At 44.1% G+C, this 13,079-nt stretch overlaps 1 protein-coding gene across 1 annotated transcript in view; it reads left to right on the forward strand.

The window, feature by feature from the left end:
• The first annotated feature begins 211 nt into the window (after nt 1–211).
• LOC109896575 (GAS2-like protein 3) overlaps nt 212–13,079 on the forward strand; it is a 37,007-nt gene continuing 24,139 nt past the window's right edge. The window contains exon 1 of the mRNA XM_031798111.1: nt 212–318. The gene's annotated coding sequence lies outside the window, so the exon portion shown is untranslated. The remainder of the gene's footprint in view (nt 319–13,079) is intronic.

Genomic DNA, 13,079 nt, shown 5'->3' on the forward strand with positions numbered 1-13,079 from the left:
CTCACTACCCTCTGGAGAGCCTTACGGTTGTGGGCGGAGCAGTTGCCGTACCAGGCGGTGATACAGCCCGACAGGATGCTCTCGATTGTGCATCTGTAGAAGTTTGTGAGTGCTTTTGGTGACAAGCCGAATTTCTTCAGCCTCCTGAGGTTGAAGAGGCGCTGCTGCGCCTTCTTCACGATGCTGTCTGTGTGGGTGGACCAATTCAGTTTGTCTGATGTGTATGCCGAACTTGGCGAGAGCTATAATTGATCATTAATGACAGTGAACCCAAACTTTAGGACATTTTCAAGGAAAACTCGATGAGAGACGGAACAGGTAATTTATATGCTGGTGATTTAACGCGAGACATAATTGTTTCCGTGGCGTGAACGAATCTGTCCTTTCCTTTATACAGCCCACGAGAAAGCAACAAGTGCCCCGTGGCTGATCACTCTCCGGGGTGGAAGAATAACGTATTTGATGTAGTTTCTAAGTTCTTAAACCTTATTATAGTCTGCACAATAGACTAGATTTGGTCTCATGGTTTGTAACTTACTACCCTCTCCACTACTGTTCCATCAATGTGGATAGGGGGGTGTTCCCTCTGCTGTTTCCTGAAGTCCACAATCATCTCCTTAGTTTTGTTGATGTTGAGTGTGAGGTTATTTTTCTGACACCACACTCCGAGGGCCCTCACCTCCTCCCTGTAGGCCGTCTCGTCGTTGTTGGTAATCAAGCCTACCACTGTTGTGTCGTCCGCAAACTTGATGATTGAGTTGGAGGCGTGCGTGGCCACGCAGTCGTGGGTGAACAGGGAGTACAGGAGAGGGCTCAGAACGCACCCTTGTGGGGCCCCAGTGTTGAGGATCAGCGGGGTGGAAATGTTGTTGCCTACCCTCGCCACCTGGGGGTGGCCCGTCAGGAAGTCCAGTACCCAGTTGCACAGGGCGGGGTCGAGACCCAGGGTCTCGAGCTTGATGACGAGTTTGGAGGGTACTATGGTGTTAAATGCTGAGCTGTAGTCGATGAACAGCATTCTCACATAGGTATTCCTCTTGTCCAGATGGGTTAGGGCAGTGTGCAGTGTGGTTGAGATTGCATCGTCTGTGGACCTATTTGGGCGGTAAGCAAATTGGAGTGGGTCTAGGGTGTCAGGTAGGGTGGAGGTGATATGGTCCTTGACTAGTCTCTCAAAGCACTTCATGATGACGGATGTGAGTGCTACGGGGCGGTAGTCGTTTAGCTCAGTTACCTTAGCTTTCTTGGGAACAGGAACAATGGTGGCCCTCTTGAAGCATGTGGGAACAACAGACTGGGATAGGGATTGATTGAATATGTCCAGCTGGTCTGCGCATGCTCTGAGGGCGCGGCTGGGGATGCCGTCTGGGCCTGCAGCCTTGCGAGGGTTGACACGTTTAAATGTTTTCCTCACGTCGGCTGCAGTGAAGGAGAGTCCGCATGTTTTAGTTGCGGGCCGTGTCAGTGGCACTGTATTGTCCTCAAAGCGGGCAAAAAAGTTATTTAGTCTGCCTGGGAGCAAGACATCCTGGTCCGTGACTGGGCTGGTTTTCTTTTTGTAATCCGTGATTGACTGTAGACCCTGCCACATACCTCTTGTGTCTGAGCCATTGAATTGAGATTCTACTTTGTCTCTATACTGACGCTTAGCTTGTTTGATTGCCTTGCATAGGAAGTTACACTGGAATAGTTACACTGTTTGTATTCGGTCATATTTCCGGTCACCTTGCCCTGATTAAAAGCAGTGGTTTGGGCTTTCAGTTTCACGTGAATGCTGCCATCAATCCACGGTTTCTGGTTTGGGAATGTTTTAATCGTTGCTATGGGAACGACATCTTCAACGCACGTTCTAATGAACTCGCTCACCGAATCAGCGTATTCGTCAATGTTGTTGTCTGATGCAATACCAAACATATCCCAGTCCACGTGATGGAAGCAGTCTTGGAGTGTGGAATCAGATTGGTCGGACCAGAGTTGAACAGACCTCAGCGCGGTAGCTTCTTGTTTTAGTTTCTGTCTGTAGGCAGGGATCAACAAAATGGAGTCGTGGTCAGCTTTTCTGAAAGGAGGGCGGGGCAGGGCCTTATATGCGTCGTGGAAGTTAGAATAGCAGTGATCCAAGGTTTTTCCAGCCCTGGTTGCGCAATCGATATGCTGATAAAATTTAGGGAGTCTTGTTTTCAGATTAGCCTTGTTAAAATCCCCAGCTACAATGAGTGCAGCCTCCGGATAAATGGATTCCAGTTTGCAAAGAGTCAAATAAAGTTAGTTCAGAGCCATCGATGTGTCTGCTTGGGGGGGAATATATACGGCTGTGATTACAATCAAAGAGAATTCCCTTGGTAGATAATGTGGTCGACATTTGATTGTGAGGAATTCTAAATCAGGTGAACAGAAGGACTTGAGTACCTGTATGTTGTTATGATCACACCACGTCACGTTAACCATGAAGCATACGCCCCCGCCCCTCTTCTTACCAGAAAGATGTTTGTTTCTGTCTGCGCGATGCGTGGAGAAACCAGCTGGTTGCACCGATTCCGATAGTCATCCGTTTATGATGACCATAACTGCGCACACAGTTTATAGGCCTTCAGATTGGCGCAGCGATCTAAGCCACTGCATCTCAGTGCTAGAGGTGTCACAACAGACCCTGGTACGATTCCAGGCTATATCACCGTGATTGGGAGTTCCCTAAGGGTGGTGGACAATTGGCACAGCGTCGACCGTGTTAGGGTTTGGCTGGGGTAGGCCATCATTGTAAATAAGTATTTGTTCTTAACTGACTTTCTAGTTAAATTTTTTATTTATTTATTTTATTTTACCTTTATTTAACCAGGTAGGCAAGTTGAGAACAAGTTCTCATTTACAATTGCGACCTGGCCAAGATAAAGCAAAGCAGTTCGACAGATAAAACGACACAGAGTTACACATGGAGTAAAAACAAACATACAGTCAATAATGCAGTATAAACAAGTCTATATACAATGTGAGCAAATGAGGTGAGAAGGGAGGTAAAGGCAAAAAAGGCCATGATGGCAAAGTAAATACAATATAGCAAGTAAAATACTGGAATGGTAGTTTTGCAATGGAAGAATGTGCAAAGTAGAAATAAAAATAATGGGGTGCAAAGGAGCAAAATAAATAAATACATTTAAATTAAATACAGTTGGGAAAGAGGTAGTTGTTTGGGCTAAATTATAGGTGGGCTATGTACAGGTGCAGTAATCTGTGAGCTGCTCTGACAGTTGGTGCTTAAAGCTAGTGAGGGAGATAAGTGTTTCCAGTTTCAGAGATTTTTGTAGTTCGTTCCAGTCATTGGCAGCAGAGAACTGGAAGGAGAGGCGGCCAAAGAAAGAATTGGTTTTGGGGGTGACTAGAGAGATATACCTGCTGGAGCGTGTGCTACAGGTGGGAGATGCTATGGTGACCAGCGAACTGAGATAAGGGGGGACTTTACCTAGCAGGGTCTTGTAGATGACATGGAGCCAGTGGGTTTGGCGACGAGTATGAAGCGAGGGCCAGCCAACGAGAGCGTACAGGTTGCAATGGTGGGTAGTATATGGGGCTTTGGTGATAAAACGGATTGCACTGTGATAGACTGCATCCAATTTGTTGAGTAGGGTATTGGAGGCTATTTTGTAAATGACATCGCCAAAGTCGAGGATTGGTAGGATGGTCAGTTTTACAAGGGTATGTTTGGCAGCATGAGTGAAGGATGCTTTGTTGCGAAATAGGAAGCCAATTCTAGATTTAACTTTGGATTGGAGATGTTTGATATGGGTCTGGAAGGAGAGTTTACAGTCTAACCAGACACCTAAGTATTTGTAGTTGTCCACGTATTCTAAGTCAGAGCCGTCCAGAGTAGTGATGTTGGACAGGCGGGTAGGTGCAGGTAGCGATCGGTTGAAGAGCATGCATTTAGTTTTACTTGTATTTAAGAGCAATTGGAGGCCACGGAAGGAGAGTTGTATGGCATTGAAGCTTGCCTGGAGGGTTGTTAACACAGTGTCCAAAGAAGGGCCGGAAGTATACAGAATGGTGTCGTCTGCGTAGAGGTGGATCAGGGACTCACCAGCAGCAAGAGCGACCTCATTGATGTATACAGAGAAGAGAGTCGGTCCAAGAATTGAACCCTGTGGCACCCCCATAGAGACTGCCAGAGGTCCGGACAGCAGACCCTCCGATTTGACACACTGAACTCTATCAGAGAAGTAGTTGGTGAACCAGGCGAGGCAATCATTTGAGAAACCAAGGCTGTCGAGTCTGCCGATGAGGATATGGTGATTGACAGAGTCGAAAGCCTTGGCCAGATCAATGAATACGGCTGCACAGTAATGTTTCTTATCGATGGCGGTTAAGATATCGTTTAGGACCTTGAGCGTGGCTGAGGTGCACCCATGACCAGCTCTGAAACCAGATTGCATAGCAGAGAAGGTATGGTGAGATTCGAAATGGTCGGTAATCTGTTTGTTGACTTGGCTTTCGAAGACCTTAGAAAGGCACGGTAGGATAGATATAGGTCTGTAGCAGTTTGGGTCAAGAGTGTCCCCCCCTTTGAAGAGGGGGATGACCGCAGCTGCTTTCCAATCTTTGGGAATCTCAGACGACACGAAAGAGAGGTTGAACAGGCTAGTAATAGGGGTGGCAACAATTTCGGCAGATAATTTTAGAAAGAAAGGGTCCAGATTGTCTAGCCCGGCTGATTTGTAGGGGTCCAGATTTTGCAGCTCTTTCAGAACATCAGCTGAATGGATTTGGGAGAAGGAGAAATGGGGAAGGCTTGGACGAGTTGCTGTTGGGGGTGCAGTGCTGTTGTCCGGGGTAGGAGTAGCCAGGTGGAAAGCATGGCCAGCCGTAGAAAAATGCTTATTGAAATTCTCAATTATGGTGGATTTATCAGTGGTGACAGTGTTTCCTATCTTCAGTGCAGTGGCAGCTGGGAGGAGGTGTTCTTATTCTCCATGGACTTTACAGTGTCCCAGAACTTTTTTGAGTTAGTGTTGCAGGAAGCAAATTTCTGCTTGAAAAAGCTAGCCTTGGCTTTTCTAACTGCCTGTGTATAATGGTTTCTAGCTTCCCTGAACAGCTGCATATCACGGGGGCTGTTCGATGCTAATGCAGAACGCCATAGGATGTTTTTGTGTTGGTTAAAGGCAGTCAGGTCTGGGGAGAACCAAGGGCTATATCTGTTCCTGGTTCTAAATTTCTTGAATGGGGCATGTTTATTTAAGATGGTTAGGAAGGCATTTAAAAAAAATATCCAGGCATCCTCTACTGACGGGATGAGATCAATATCCTTCCAGGATACCCCGGCCAGGTCGATTAGAAAGGCCTGCTCGCAGAAGTGTTTCAGGGAGCGTTTTACAGTGATGAGTGGAGGTCGTTTGACCGCTGACCCATTACGGATGCAGGCAATGAGGCAGTGATCGCTGAGATCTTGGTTGAAGACAGCAGAGGTGTATTTAGAGGGGAAGTTGGTTAGGATGATATCTATGAGGGTGCCCGTGTTTAAGGCTTTGGGGAGGTACCTGGTAGGTTCATTGATAATTTGTGTGAGATTGAGGGCATCAAGTTTAGATTGTAGGATGGCTGGGGTGTTAAGCATGTTCCAGTTTAGGTCGCCTAGCAGCACGAACTCTGAAGATAGATGGGGGGCAATCAGTTCACATATGGTGTCCAGAGCACAGCTGGGGGCAGAGGCTGGTCTATAGCAGGCGGCAACGGTGAGAGACTTGTTTTTAGAGAGGTGGATTTTTAAAAGTAGAAGTTCAAATTGTTTGGGTACAGACCTGGATAGTAGGACAGAACTCTGCAGGCTATCTTTGCAGTAGATTGCAACACCGCCCCCTTTGGCAGTTCTATCTTGTCTGAAAATGTTGTAGTTTGGAATTAAAATGTCTGAATTTTTGGTGGTCTTCCTAAGCCAGGATTCAGACACAGCTAGAACATCCGGGTTGGCAGAGTGTGCTAAAGCAGTGAATAGAACAAACTTAGGGAGGAGGCTTCTAATGTTAACATGCATGAAACCAAGGCTATTACGGTTACAGAAGTCGTCAAAAGAGAGCGCCTGGGGAATAGGAGTGGAGCTAGGCACTGCAGGGCCTGGATTCACCTCTACATCGCCAGAGGAACATAGGAGGAGTAGAATAAGGGTACGGCTAAAAGCTATGAGAATTGGTCGTCTAGAACGTCTGGAACATAGAGTAAAAGGAGGTTTCTGGGGGCGATAAAATAGCATCAAGGTATAATGTACAGACAAATGTATGGTAGGATGTGAATACAGTGGAGGTAAACCTAGGTATTGAGTGATGAAGAGAGAGATATTGTCTCTAGAAACATCGTTGAAACCAGGAGATGTCATTGCATGTGTGGGTGGTGGAACTAATAGGTTGGATAAGGTATAGTGAGCAGGACTAGAGGCTCTACAGTGAAATAAGCCAATAAACACTAACCAGAACAGCAATGGACAAGACATATTAAGGAGAGGCATGCTTAGTTGAGTGATCAAAAGGGTCCGGTGAGTGGAGAGGTTGCTTGGTGATTTAGACAGCTAGCCAGGGCATCGGTAGCAAGCTAGCATAGGATGGAGGTCTGTTGTTAGCCACCTCTTGCGTTCCGTCAGTAGATTAGTGGGGTTCCGTGTGGTAGAGGGGATTAATCCAAATCACACAACAACAATAGATATAGTTATAGAGGCCCAAGAAGAAAACATAATAATAATAATAATAATAATAATAATAATAATAAAAAAATATATATATAAATTGTCCGATTGTCTATTCAGATAGCAGCCGGTAAGACAGCTAACGGTTAGCAGGCCGCAGATGGGCGTTCAGGTAACGTCGCGACGGAGGAGCCAGCCGAATGACTCCTTCGGGTAGATAACGTCGGCAGTCCAGTTGTGAAGGCCCGGTGGGGCTCCGCGAAGGCAGTAAAACGGGTCCGGATAGGTGACTGCAGCCCAGGTGTGATTGATGGAACTCAGGAGTGATTGACGGAGCTTGCTAGCTCCGGAATAATTGATGTTTGCTCCGGAATCGACGAAGGCCGATAGTCACACGGATAGCAGCTAGCTAGCTGTGAGATCCGGGTATGAATGTCCAGAGAGCAGTCGAAATCTAGGGACATGGAGAGAAAAATTGGTCCGGTATGTTCCGTTCCGAGCCGCGCTTCGCCGTACATAGCTGATGACCACAAACCGTGGTTAGCTGAATACTAACGATTTGCCAGTAAAGGAGCTAACTAGCTTCTGAACTAGCTTCTGGATTAGCTTCTGGCTAGTTTCAGGCTAGCTTCTTGGAGTTTCTGGCTAGCTTCTTGGAGGATTACAGATCTAAGGTAAATAATACTTTTTTATAAATATACATTGGTGAGGCGGGTTGCAGGAGAGTGTTTTGAAGATGAGTTGATGGAAAATAAAAATAAAATGTATGTGAAAAAGTTGTAAATATATATATATATATATATATATACAGGACACGACAAGACGAGGACAAAAGACGTCTGAACTGCTATGCAACCTTGGTATCAAGTGAAGTAAGTGAAATAAAGGTTAAACAAAAAAATATATAAAAACAAATCTAGGAGTCACAAAATCTATTACTTAAAACAGATGATTATCTTTGGTTTAGTACCGGTGTTTGTCATAAACGGCAGTCCGTAGCGGGACTTAGAACGTATCTGTAATTTTCAGGCCATGGTGGCTTGAAAATAAATTGCGCGCTCATCCCATAAAAGTCTCCGGCCTCAAATTAATTAATGGATTTGAGGGTTAAGATATCACATCTAGCACTATTTAGAAACTGTTGTGAGGTAGTGATTCATTGACATTATCCTGTAAAAAAAACGAGGTCAAATCATGAAGTCCGTGAACTTCAGGTCAGAAAGTTGGAGCGCTATAAAGATGCCTGAGTTTCCTAGTTGGATGACCGCTCAAAAACTATTTCCCCCAGTTGGACCAATTTTTTCCCCCAGAATTCCCAGTTGTCCTGAACGCTCGGAAGTTGTAGATTTCCGAGTCCCCAGTTGTTTCGAATACGGCATTAGTCTCAGCGGAGGGAGAGAATAGCAGAGGGGTCCACCTCTCACAGTCCCTGCTCTCGCCTTCCTCCAGTGAGACTGATCAGAGAGCGGGAACAGGCTTGATGGCAAAACTGTAGTTGCATAATGGGTGAGCCATTATGCCTTTATCTTTATCTTTTCTACAGAAATGTTTGATTATCAACTGGGAATGCCTTGAAGTCCACGATCCACTTGTTGGTGACCCCTGTTTTTTATGAATATAAATGGTACTTTTGACATAATCCTACTTTATCAGGTAAAAACTACCCAATGAGCCCAAAACCGTGCTATGATTTATGGTTTTTCATGATATTAGTGAAATCATGAGAATGTGTTTGTCCTGGCCTCATTCATGACCCTGAAGAAGGCACAGTGATGCCGATACGTTGTTGGTTCACCCAATACATTACTGGGAGCTTGTATATAGTGTGTGTGACTCTCTTTTATTAATGTTTATGTCCTGGCTACATTGACACAGTTGAGCCGGCGTGAGATATGGGTCTGAAAATGTACCTCAATGCAGGAATGGGATATGCCACTGTACTCCAAATTTGACCTTTATCCACACTGCTCCATAGATAAGATTAAAATACTACTTGTGTTCCTCTAAAACTTCCCATTTCGTGCTCATGCTAGCTACCAGTAGTCACAGCAGCCATTATGAAATGGCACATGATGTTGGAACAACAAAGGATCTTATTGGCTGAAACTGCCACTTTAAAATGACTGCTGTGTCTACTAGTAGTTAGCATGAGGATGAAAGGGGCAGTTTTCAGCTGTATTTCTATCTGCTCGATATATCATTGTGTTCGTCAGCATGCTTCGGTTTGATGTATCATTGTGTTCGTCAGCATGCTTCGGTTTGATGTATCATTGTGTTCGTCAGCATGCTTCGGTTTGATGTATCATTGTGTTCGTCAGCATGCTTCGGTTCGGCTAGCCAAACGAGTGTGCTCGCTTACTTCCTTAAGACCTTCGCTTTAAAAACAAGAAACAAGTGGCAATAGTACTTTGTCCATTTTGAGACACCGTAACCAGTATACACTTCCTCAAAATAAAGAATTTATCGAAGTCAAGAAATCAGTCATTAATTTTGATGATTTTGCTGAAGATTTTACATCTAATTTAGATGTTTGAAGTATTTTTCAATGGAAAAAAATTACATGAAAATGAGTCTCTCATTGAATGACAAAAAAAAACTTTATTGAAGAATTCCTACTGATAACCAATTGCAGACGAAGGGACGTAGACTTCGGCTCTGACCTTTGGCTTGCCTCCAGAAAAAATGTGTGCCCGAACTGACGAAAAAAAACTAAACGAAGTCTAAAAAGTGATAAAACCCCCACAAAATGTCATCATTATATATGTACAAACTCTACCGAACTGTTTCGTCTGGGAAGCATGTGGACGCCTTTAGGAAGTAGAGACACTTGTGAGCCCTATTGACGAGTGGTGTTGGTCCAATGTGCACGCCGAGGAACTTAAAACTTGTGACCCTCTACTGTAGTCCTATTGATGTGGATCGGGGCATGTTCCCTCCTTCGCTTCCTGAAGTCCACAATCAACTCCTTTGTTTTGCTCACATTGAGGGAGAGGTTATCATGACGCCACAATGCCAGTTCACTTACCTCCTCCCTATTGGCTGACTCGTTGTTGTTGGTTATCAGCCCTATAACCATGGTATCGTCAGCAAACTTGATGACGTTGGTGTTGTGCAACCATGCAGTTGTGGGTGAAGAGTGAGTACAGCAGAGGACTGAGAACACTCCCCTGGGGGGCCCCTGTGTGAAGAGTCAGGGGGGTGATGTTGCCAATCCTCACAGCCTGTGGTCTACTCGGCAGGAAGTCCAAGATCCAGTTGCAGAGGGTGGATTGTTGCCAGAAGATACTTGGGTCTGTATCTTCTGGCAACCATCCACCCATCATGTCTGGAAAAGTGCCCTTGATTTTATTGCTTACTTTTAGCCTACATAATGTTAAGCAATACCAGAAAATATATGGCTCTGGCTATGTAGCCTACCGTTACAACTTGAGATGGATAGAACATGTTTGACTACAGTCTGATTTTTATGTCCATTTTAAATCTCCATGTTCCTTGTTTCCTGCTAGAGGAATACCGTAATAGCAAGGTTGTGCAGGTGCTTCCCTTTGCTTAAGTGTATGCTGCTACCTCTGAGGAAGACCATTTCACCAACAACAAATGGATCCTAAATACTATACACATTTTAGAAACTCAAGTAGACCTGCTTATTATTTATTTAACAGACCATTTCTGCATCTAAATTGAGCTGTAATGTGACTACCACACAAATAAAATAAAAATGCCCCTTTGTGCTGCTTTTGTCAGACAACCCTCTTGTGGTAGCTTGTGTGACAGAAATAATAACATTTAGGCATAGGGTCATACTTGAGCTCTGGACTGGAGCCAAATGAATGCATGCACGAGGAGGAGTGTGCCCCAAAACAGCCCTGATTCTGCCCCTCTACCCCCCCTAAACACCATCTGGCTGATCTCTGGCATAACTCACATTTTGGGGAAGTGGCATCTCCAGAAGGATGCCAAACCAAATAAAATCCTGACTAATCCTGCTGACTAATGGGAAGACTGGGACCAGTGAGAGAGGGGAAGTGGAATGGTTACAGGAGAGGGAGAATGGACTGCGACTAAATAAAATCAATTATTGTTTTTGGTCATGAACACATGTTTAGCAGACGTTATGGCAGGTTCAGTGAAATGCTTATGTTTCTAGCTCCTACCGCGCAATAATACCTAACAATACACACAAATCAATTAAGAAATATTAACAGGTGCCATGTCAGAGTCTGGAATATATACACAGAGTATACTAAATATTAATATCGAGTTGCACCACCCCCTTTGCCCTCAGAAGATCCTCAATTCATCAGGTTATGAACTCTACAAGGTGTCAAACATTCCACAGGGATGCTGGCCCGTGTTGACTTCAATGCTTCCCACAGTTGTGTGAAGTTGGGTGGTGGATCATTCTTGATACACACGGGAGAATGTTGAGTGTGAAAAACCCAGCAGCGTTGCAGTTCTTAACACAAACCGGTGCACCTGGAACCTACTACCATACCCCGTTCATAGGCACTTAAATATTTTTGCCTTGCCCATTCACCCTGCACTGAGTATCCAAAACATTAAAAACACCTGCTCTTTCCATGACAGACTGACCAGGTCAAAGCTATGACCCCTTATTTATATCACTTGTTAAATTCACTTCAATCAGTGTAATGAAGGGCTGGAGACGGGTTAAGTAAGGAATTTTTAAGCCTTGAGACTAGTGAGACATGAATTGTGCATGTGTGCTATTCAGAGGGTGAATGGGCAAGATAAAAAATGTCTTTGTCTTTGAACCGAGTATGGTAGCAGGTGCCAGGCGCACCGGTTTGTATCAAGAATAGCAACGCTGCTGGATTTTTCACACTCAACAGTTCCCTGTGTGTATCAAGAATGGTCCACCACCCAAAAGACATCCAACCGACTTCACACAACAGTGAGAAGCATTGGAGTCAACAAGGGCCAGCATCCCCATGGGATGTTTTCAACACCTTGTCGAGTTCATGCCCTGACAAATTGAGAATGTTCTGAAGGCAAAGGCGGATGGGGGGGCGCAACTCCATATTAGGATGGCACTATTAATTAGAGGTCGACCGACTATGATTTTTCATCGCCTATACCGATTTATTGGAGGACCAAAAAAAGCCGATACCGATTAATTCGGCCGATTTTGTATTTTTTTTTACATTTAAAAAAAAGATTTATTTTTTTATTTGTAATAATGACAATTACAACAATACTGAATTAACTTTTATTTTAACTTAATATAAGACATCAATAAAAATCTATTTAGCCTCAAATAAATAATGAAACATGTTAAATTTGGTTTAAATAATGCAAAAAGTGTTGGAGAAGAAAGTAAAAGTGCAATATATACCATGTAAAAAAGCTAATGTTTAAGTACCTTGCTCAGAACATGAAAGCTGGTGGTTCCTTTTAACATGAGTCTTCAATATTCCCAGGTAAGAAGTTTTAGGTTGTAGTTATTATAGGAATTAAGGTCTCAGAGTGAGTGCCGTCGCCTATTGAATCGCTATTAGCGTGCATCCCACTCACTAGCTAGCCTTTTCACATCGGTTACGCCAGCCTAATCTCGGGAGTTGATAGGCTTGAAACAGCTCAATGCTTGAAGCACAACGAAGAGCTGCTGACAAACGCACGAAAGTGCTGTTTTAATGAATGCTTACGAGCCTGCTGCTGCCTACCACCGCTCAGTCAGACTGCTCTATAAAATATAAAATCATCGGCTTAATTTTAACATAATAACACACAGAAATACGAGCCTTAGGTCATTAATATGGTCGAATCCGGAAGCTATCATTTCGAAAACAAAATGTTTATTCTTTCAGTGAAATACGGAACTGTTCCGTATTTTATCTAACGGGTCTAAATATTGCTGTTACATTGTACAACCTTCAATGTTATGTCATAATTATGTAAAATTCTGGCAAATTAATTACGGTCTTTGTTAGGAATAAATGGTCTTCACGTGGTTTGCAACGAGCCAGGCGGCCCGAACTACAGGCGCTGCATCGATTATATGCAACGCAGGACACGCTAGATAAACTAGTAATATCATCAACCATGTGTAGTTAACTAGTGATTATGTTAAGTTGATTGTTTTTTATAAGTTAAGTTTAATTCTAGCTAGCAACTTACCTTGGCTTCTTGCTACACTCGCTTAACAGCTACACTCGCGTAACAGGTAGGTAGCCTGCCACCCAGGCTCCTCGTGGAGTGCAATGCCAGGCAGGTGGTAAGAGCGTTGGACTAGTAACCGGAAGGTTACAAGATCGAATCTCCGAGCTGACAAGGTACAAATCTGTCGTTCTACCCCTGAACAAGGCAGTTAACCCACTGTTCCTAGGTCGTCATTGAAAATAAGAATGTGTTCTTAACGGACTTGCCTCATTAAATAAAGGTTAAAAAATAATAA

Source organism: Oncorhynchus kisutch, linkage group LG19 (genome assembly GCF_002021735.2).
Source record: "Oncorhynchus kisutch isolate 150728-3 linkage group LG19, Okis_V2, whole genome shotgun sequence".
Lineage (NCBI taxonomy): Eukaryota > Metazoa > Chordata > Actinopteri > Salmoniformes > Salmonidae > Oncorhynchus > Oncorhynchus kisutch.